This window comes from Musca vetustissima, unplaced genomic scaffold (assembly GCF_032173495.1).
Source record: "Musca vetustissima isolate MV318-11 ecotype Yass unplaced genomic scaffold, APGP_CSIRO_Mvet_v1 utg110568, whole genome shotgun sequence".
In the NCBI taxonomy this organism is placed as follows: Eukaryota; Metazoa; Arthropoda; class Insecta; order Diptera; family Muscidae; genus Musca; species Musca vetustissima.
The window spans coordinates 13,162-20,938 of record NW_026878043.1 but is presented as its reverse complement, the minus strand read 5'-3'; the positions used below and the strand labels follow the sequence as shown (position 1 = coordinate 20,938).

General features: G+C 34.6%; 1 pseudogene; it reads right to left on the bottom strand.

Moving 5' to 3' along the window:
* Window positions 1-4,515: 4,515 nt before the first annotated feature.
* Window positions 4,516-5,741, bottom strand: LOC133322812 (uncharacterized; annotated as a pseudogene).
* Between the last annotated feature and the right edge of the window lie 2,036 nt (window positions 5,742-7,777).

Below are 7,777 nucleotides of genomic sequence, written 5' to 3'. Positions count from 1 at the left end.
AAGACGACTCTATGCAAAATTTTGGCGATCTATCTCCATTCGTTTAGACGCTAGAGTGATTACAACAGACAGACAGACGGACAGACGGACATGGCTATATCGTCATAGAATTTTACGCTGATCAAGAATATATATACTTTATAGGGTCGGAAATGATTATTTCGATGCGTTACAAACGGAAAAACAAAACTAATATACCCTCCATACTATGGTGGAGGGTATAAAAAGGGGGTTATATGGGGACTACCCCAAAAAGGGGGTGCATATCAATAATTTTTTGTAGGGAAATTTGTTACCATATACGACTACAAAATACCAAATTTCGGGGAATTCGGTTGAAAAACGTGCTCAAGAACCTCAAAATAGCGAAAATTGGGGGTGCCCTTATATGGGGGCTACCGGAAAAAGTGGACCTATATTTATAATTTTTAGTGGGGAAATTTGGTACCCAATAAGAACCCAATGTACCAAATTTCAGCGAATTTGGTTGAAAACCGCGCTCAAGAACCCTAAAATACCGAAAATTGGGGGGTACCCTTATATGGGGGCTACCCGAAAAATTGGACCTATATTTAAAATTTTTCGTGGAGATATTTGGCACCCAATAGGAACCAAATGTACCAAATTTCAGCGAAATCGGTTGAAAAACGCGCTCAAGAACCCCAAAATACCGCAAAATTGGGGGTACCCTTATATGGGGGCTAGAGTGATTACAACAGACAGACAGACGGACAGACGGACATGGCTATATCGTCATAGAATTTTACGCTGATCAAGAATATATATACTTTATAGGGTCGGAAATGATTATTTCGATGCGTTACAAACGGAAAAACAAAACTAATATACCCTCCATACTATGGTGGAGGGTATAAAAAGGGGGTTATATGGGGACTACCCCAAAAAGGGGGTGCATATCAATAATTTTTTGTAGGGAAATTTGTTACCATATACGACTACAAAATACCAAATTTCGGGGAATTCGGTTGAAAAACGTGCTCAAGAACCTCAAAATAGCGAAAATTGGGGGTACCCTTATATGGGGGCAACCGGCAAAAGTGGACCTATATTTATAATTTTTAGTGGGGAAATTTGGTACCTAATAAGAACCCAATGTACCAAATTTCAGCGAATTTGGTTGAAAACCGCGCTCAAGAACCCTAAAATACCGAAAATTGGGGGGTACCCTTATATGGGGGCTACCCGAAAAATTGGACCTATATTTAAAATTTTTAGTGGAGATATTTGGCACCCAATAGGAACCAAATGTACCAAATTTCAGCGAAATCGGTTGAAAAACGCGCTCAAGAACCCCAAAATACCGCAAAATTGGGGGTACCCTTATATGGGGGCTACCAGAAAAAGTGGACCTATATTTATAATTTTTTGTGGAGATATTAAGTACCCAATAAGAACCCAAATTTCAGTGAATTCGGTTGAAAACCGCGCTCAAGAACCCCAAAATACCGAAAATTTGGGGGTACCCTTATATGGGAGCTATGCCTAAACGTGGACCGATAAAGCCCATCTTCGAACTTGACCTGCCTGCAGACAAAAGACGACTCTATGCAAAATTTTGGCGATCTATCTCCATTCGTTTAGACGCTAGAGTGATTACAACAGACAGACAGACGGACAGACGGACATGGCTATATCGTCATAGAATTTTACGCTGATCAAGAATATATATACTTTATAGGGTCGGAAATGATTATTTCGATGCGTTACAAACGGAAAAACAAAACTAATATACCCTCCATACTATGGTGGAGGGTATAAAAAGGGGGTTATATGGGGACTACCCCAAAAAGGGGGTGCATATCAATAATTTTTTGTAGGGAAATTTGTTACCATATACGACTACAAAATACCAAATTTCGGGGAATTCGGTTGAAAAACGTGCTCAAGAACCTCAAAATAGCGAAAATTGGGGGTACCCTTATATGGGGGCTACCGGAAAAAGTGGACCTATATTTATAATTTTTAGTGGGGAAATTTGGTACCCAATAATAACCCAATGTACCAAATTTCAGCGAATTTGGTTGAAAACCGCGCTCAAGAACCCTAAAATACCGAAAATTGGGGGGTACCCTTATATGGGGGCTACCCGAAAAATTGGACCTATATTTAAAATTTTTCGTGGAGATATTTGGCACCCAATAGGAACCAAATGTACCAAATTTCAGCGAAATCGGTTGAAAAACGCGCTCAAGAACCCCAAAATACCGCAAAATTGGGGGTACCCTTATATGGGGGCTACCAGAAAAAGTGGACCTATATTTATAATTTTTTGTGGAGATATTAAGTACCCAATAAGAACCCAAATTTCAGTGAATTCGGTTGAAAACCGCGCTCAAGAACCCCAAAATACCGAAAATTTGGGGGTACCCTTATATGGGAGCTATGCCTAAACGTGGACCGATAAAGCCCATCTTCGAACTTGACCTGCCTGCAGACAAAAGACGACTCTATGCAAAATTTTGGCGATCTATCTCCATTCGTTTAGACGCTAGAGTGATTACAACAGACAGACAGACGGACAGACGGACATGGCTATATCGTCATAGAATTTTACGCTGATCAAGAATATATATACTTTATAGGGTCGGAAATGATTATTTCGATGCGTTACAAACGGAAAAACAAAACTAATATACCCTCCATACTATGGTGGAGGGTATAAAAATCGCTATATTAATTCGGATCGACCGAACTTCTCGTTTTTTGCTTACGTCGTTTAAAATTGTTATTAAATAATAAACCAATCCGATCATATTATCGATTATGCACTGAAAAAAATTTTTAAATTTCCAACTGAAAAATAATCCTGTTTAAAACATGAGAATTTACGGTTCAAAATTAAGAGAAACTGATCAGTCTTCCATGAATAAATATTATAACTGTTCATCTCGTTCAAAAACATACACCGAAAAGATACTCAATATATTTCTATTGATAGAGGGTGTGTTTTAAAAAAGAGTTGGGAATCATATGCACTATGGCCGAAATCGCGATTTTGGCGGCATAAAATATTTCCCGACAAGCCAGCTTCACTAAATTTGGTATGCAGAGTTATAAAGGTAAAAAAATTAATTTCAGAAAAAATGGGCGGGCCATACCCCTTTTTTCACAAACTAATGACAAAAAGTCTTCCTTACGAGTCAGCTTCACTAAATTTGGTATGCAGAGTTATAAAGGTAAACAAAATAATTTCAGAAAAAATGGGCGGGCACACCCCTTTTTTACAAAGTAATGACAAAAAGTCCTTCCCGACAAACCAGCTTTACCAAATTTGGTATACAGAGTTATAAAGGTATAAACATAGGTTTGTGAAAAAATGGGCGGGTCACGCCCCTTTCTTACAAAGTAATGACAAAAAGTCCTTCCCGACAAGCCAGCTTTACCAAATTTGTAATGATGAAAAATAGATTTGAAAGCCCTTCCCGATTATATGGACTTTTATTGAAAAAGTTACATGAGAAAAACAAGTAAAAGTATCAAGAAATTAATATATTTATAATGTATATATATTTTTAAAAGGAATAGGGCTTAATTAATCACGGAAAGTTTCTTCATTTTCTTCCGCTTCTAATTCCAATGAATAATTATTTAACGATTCTAAGCTTTCATCAGAATCAGAAGTATAATCGTACCTGGAAGCTTCTTGAGATGTTGAAGGTAAAATCAGTTCTGGCGATATTTCTGGGATTTTAAAAAGTTGAATGACTTCTCGAGGAAATGGAAGCTTTTTTGAACTATTTGTACGTTCTTTTAAACATAAACTTGATATATAAGGATCAGAGCTATCCATAGCTCTATGAAACATGTCAAGTATGTTGTGCATTCTTGAATCCTTTCGAGCATGGCCAGCTCTGTCTTTTTTATAATATTTGTTTCGCTCTTCAGATGCATTTTCTGCAAGGCAACCTACGGGCACTACTGATGTTCCAATTATTTGTGATGAATGGACTAAAATTTTGTGTAATGTGGCAGACATCGAGTACCATTCGTAGTTTTGGAAAAATATTTCACTAGTTTTAATACAATGAGCGCGAAACTTTTGAGAATCGATTTCAAATTCAGAGGAGAGTGCAATTAGGATTACGTGCAAACTTTTCAAAAAATTGACATTTATACCAGTAATAGATGCAAAAAGTTCCGTGCGAGAAAATGCTCTTCTAGCTGTGTTGCCATCGTTGGTGTTTCCAGTGCCATTTGCTTTCGGCTTATCGACATGAAGGCCCATTTGAAGCAAAAACTCTCTTTGAATTTTTTGTTTCTTTTTTAAAAGGATTATTTTCTCTTCTGCTCCGCGAACTTGCCATTTTTTCAAATCAAGCTTGTATGAAAGTTTTAAAACAAACTCGAAAGTACGAATCCACGCATGCAAAGGACTTATCCCATATTTTAATGCGTCGGCCTTCACTTCAAAATGTGGAGAATCAAAGTTTTTTATAGTTCGTTCGTTTTTGTTTCTTTAACAAACTCCACTTTTAAAGGTCTACAAAAGCGTACTGACTGGGGCGTACGGTTAACCCAAATATTATCACCCGCTGATGAAATTATTTTTATTGGTATAACTGATGTGACAAAAAGGGACTGGTCGAAACTTTCCGAAGTATTTGGAACAAATTTTTGTTTAAACAAGCTGTGACCGGTAGAGCCATCAAAACCGTAGCTTAAAACTAGGACCGACTCTTCAACATCCATTGTACACAATACTTCATCTTGATATTGAAGAATTCTTCTAGCTGTGTGGTCTAACAAATTTTGCATCGATACTTCCACAGAGTTTTCATTCGCTTTGATTTCATCCGGTCTACATTTCCATTTGCTCTTAAAAACATTATCATAAGTCGGGTAAATACTACAATTATGTTTTAAATTTAATTGACGCATATTTTTGTACTGTTGTTTAGTTAATCCGTTTTCTAACAAAAACGTCAGAGCTTCTTCCGGTGATATTGGTGTAATTTCTTTATGGCTAGTATTAAGAACTTTTCGAATTTTGGATGGTCGGTTTGGAGATATAACAACTTGTTGTAGGACAAATGTCAAATCCGCTGAGTGCGATTTTTTGGCAGATATAGAGGCAGCATGAACTAATAGTTGCGTATTGTCTCCTTGTTCGGATGCTAATTCGGAAGCTAATCTCCTTTTATTTCTTTCGCCGCTATCAACATAGGTAGTTTTTGGACGACCGATAGCATTGATCTTTTTCGGTACAAATAAAATTGTTTCTCGACCCAACCAATCCTTATTATATTTTCTAAATCCTTTCTCATTTCTTCATTGTCTATCCCATTGTCGTTTAATAAAAATAGATAAATTCCGTGAATTAGTACAAATTAATTTACTTAAATCAGAATCAATTTCGTATGGAATTTTTCCTTTTATGTAATTCGATACATTCCTCTTATTTCTCAACCAAAACTCAAATATTTCGGAATTTTTGAATCTGAGTATTTCTGCAAAAAGATGAATAATTCATTCGTTAGCAGTCATTAGCAGACACTTTCAGCATGACATAAAACTAGAGTTTTCTACCAACAATCACATATAAAAAGTTCCCGTAACACTTTGTTACATTTTTAGTTTTACTCCACGAAAAATTAAAAAACTCTAAAAAATTTCACACAAAAAATTCACATAGAACACACGAAACTACGCACGAAATACGAACATTTAGCAAAGTGTATTTATATATAGTAAAAGTACTTACCTCGAGTATTAGAATTCATATTTACAAAGTTTTTTTTTACAAAAATTTATTTTTAAAAACAGCTTTTATTTTTACCAAACAAATTGCTGGTTCACTTGTAATTACACGTGTTAGAAGTTATGTAAACATTAACAGCTGTTTGTGCGTAAACAGGGTTGCCAATAGTAATTTTTGTTTTTGATTTATTCTTATCAATATGTTGTGTATTGAATGCTGTCAAAAATTCTTTTAAATTGTAATGTTGAAAAATTGACTTTTTGCCGCCTAAATCGTGATTGCAGACATAGTTATATGGTCGACCCCTGTTGAATTATGTATTTTATGTACTGTTTTCGATTCAGTTACTACGTCAGTAAATATTGAAGAGTTCGTCTGCCCATTCACAAAATAAAATATTATTTCAGGAAATCCAAAATAACACACATTTAAATATATACCGATACAAATAAATATCCCCTGCTGTATTTTCTTATATTTTTTTTCTTATTTTTTGCATCTCCATTGCCACAGTTTCACCTTTCGAAATAATAAAACACAACTACAGAAAAACCAATTAAAGTTGTTAATTAAAAACACTTTAGTAAAGTTTTCACTTTGTGAAGATAGATAAATGAGAAATGGTCTCGGGGTGGGCGAAGAGAGGAGAAAAACATAGATCGGAAAAAAAATGAAAAAGAAAAATAACCAAATACGAAAAGAGAAATACTTTAAACTTTTACTGTCTGCTGCGAGTGTTTACGTTTCGACACCACAATGAGAAACTCAAATAAGGAATTTAAATTTACCAGAAAAGACAGAGAAGAAACAAAAACACACACTTGAAACGTGGTATAAAGTAAAACAAAACCATGTGAACGAGATTGTAAGTGTGTGCACTCAGAATTTAGCAAATATTGGTAGAAAAGTTTTCTTTGGGTAAATATTTGTATTTCCAATTGCAACACTAATGAGTATTATTAACACAACACCACTTGAAGGGTTTGTGTGTTTGCTTTAATTAGGTAAAACAACATAAGGAAATATTGTGTACAAGGATATTCTGCATGCAAAAAAGGTGGACAAGTTCTAAGTTGATAAGAAAGTAACAATTCGTATAACGGAGTAATCGATATCACACTAGTATTTGATTGGAGAGAAATATAAAATCAATAATTGCATAGTTTTCAGAAAATAGTTCTCAGACCGTCCGACCCATTTGAAATATCCGATAATCCGATAATGGAATCGTGAAGGGTAAAAATCTTCGATTCCTTTTTTTTTTGTGGATCACTAATATTGAATGAAACCAGCTATACCAAAAGGAAAACACTTTTGGGAATATACTTATAACACCTATTTTAGGTGTTTTAATCTACGCCATGAAATTTGGAAAAAAAATACGACATTTTCCTCAATGAGAGAGCAGTGGGTAAGAATTATGTCTTTAAATTTATATTTTGTGTTTTCTTTGGGTAGCAAATTGTTCTACCAAAATAAATCAACATAGATAGGCGGAGTTTTATAATTAGCACATCAATTTAATATATTTATTTATCTATATATATAAAAATGGAGCCATAATAATGTATACTATTTCTTTCAGTTGTCGGTAATTACGATGGGAAGATGGAAGAAAATTTTAGGAAAATTCCACGAAAATTTTGCAAAAATTATTTTAAAGAAACGGCTGGAACGATTTGTCTTAAAGTTTCTGTTAGTAGTCTGTAATTGAAGTGGAAAGTTTTTAATGTAAGAACATTTTGAGAAAAATCCGCGAAAATGTTGCAAAATATATTTTGAAAGATATTAGCATTTCCACACATTTTATATCGAACCTTTATGATTTCATCTCTTCGGAGTTCTTTTTGGACATATTTTGGGCGAAAATGGGCAGCGTATATCTTTAAGAAATTGTCAGTTATGGAAAAAAATATGTTAATTTTCTACAATTAATTGGATTGTCATTGCCTTGAAAAAACTGTTGTCTATGAAAATCTTTATATGTATGTATGTATAATAAAATTAATTGCTGTTCATTAGTCTCGCTAAAACTCGAGAACGGCTGAACGGATATTT